Source organism: Schistocerca cancellata, chromosome 10 (genome assembly GCF_023864275.1).
Source record: "Schistocerca cancellata isolate TAMUIC-IGC-003103 chromosome 10, iqSchCanc2.1, whole genome shotgun sequence".
Taxonomy (NCBI): Eukaryota; Metazoa; Arthropoda; class Insecta; order Orthoptera; family Acrididae; genus Schistocerca; species Schistocerca cancellata.
In genome coordinates, this window is record NC_064635.1 from 37,957,414 (window position 1) to 37,958,203 (window position 790).

At 45.2% G+C, this 790-nt stretch overlaps 1 non-coding gene across 1 annotated transcript; it reads right to left on the reverse strand.

Annotated features, from left to right (window-relative positions):
- Positions 1-423: 423 nt before the first annotated feature.
- Positions 424-497, reverse strand: Trnas-cga (transfer RNA serine (anticodon CGA)). The gene has a single exon. It is a non-coding gene; the product is annotated as a tRNA-Ser (tRNA).
- Positions 498-790: the final 293 nt, after the last annotated feature.

Here is a 790-nt window from a genome sequence, read left to right on the forward strand (position 1 = left end):
GTGCCCCTAGAGACGCTAAATTTAACAGTGAAAACCCCATAAAATTCCTCTAGTAGTTTCAGAGATTAACGTGTTCCGACCGACAGGGAGGCAGCGTGGCGTCTCCTGGGGTATTTTTCTCTCCGAATAAACTTGAAAAAAGGACTTAATATTTTTCTGTTATATGAGTAAAACATTGGCATTTTTTTCATGTGAAGTACATCGAGTGAAAAGGACAAAGGCAATAAGCTATTTATTATCGATGTAGTCAATGATTAAAAAAGAGAGTATAGACTCTGTTAATTTTCATTTGTCTGATAAAAGAGAAGACATTTTACCTTTTTATGTAGTACCGCCGACCTAGAAAGACGCACTCTTCCTACGTGCCGTATTAAGAGGGCTGCAACAAGTGTGGTGATGAAACTTCCTGGCAGATTAAAACTGTGTCCGGACCGAGACTCGAACTCGGGACCTTTTCCTTTCGCGGGAAAGTGCTCTACCAACTGAGCTACCCAAGCACGACTCACGCCCGGTTCTCACAGCTTTACTTCTGCCAGTACCTCGCCTCCTACCTTCCAAACTTTACAGAGGCTCTCCTGCGAACCTTGCAGAACTAGCACTCCTGAAAGAAAGGATATTGCGGAGACATGGCTCAGCCACAGCCTGGGGGATGTTGGTAGAGCACTTGCCCGCGAAAGGCAAAGGTCCCGAGTTCGAGTCTCGGTTCGGCACACAGTTTTAATCTGCCAGGAAGTTTCATATCAGCGCACACTCCGCTGTAGAGCGAAAATTTCATCCAAGTGTGATGATG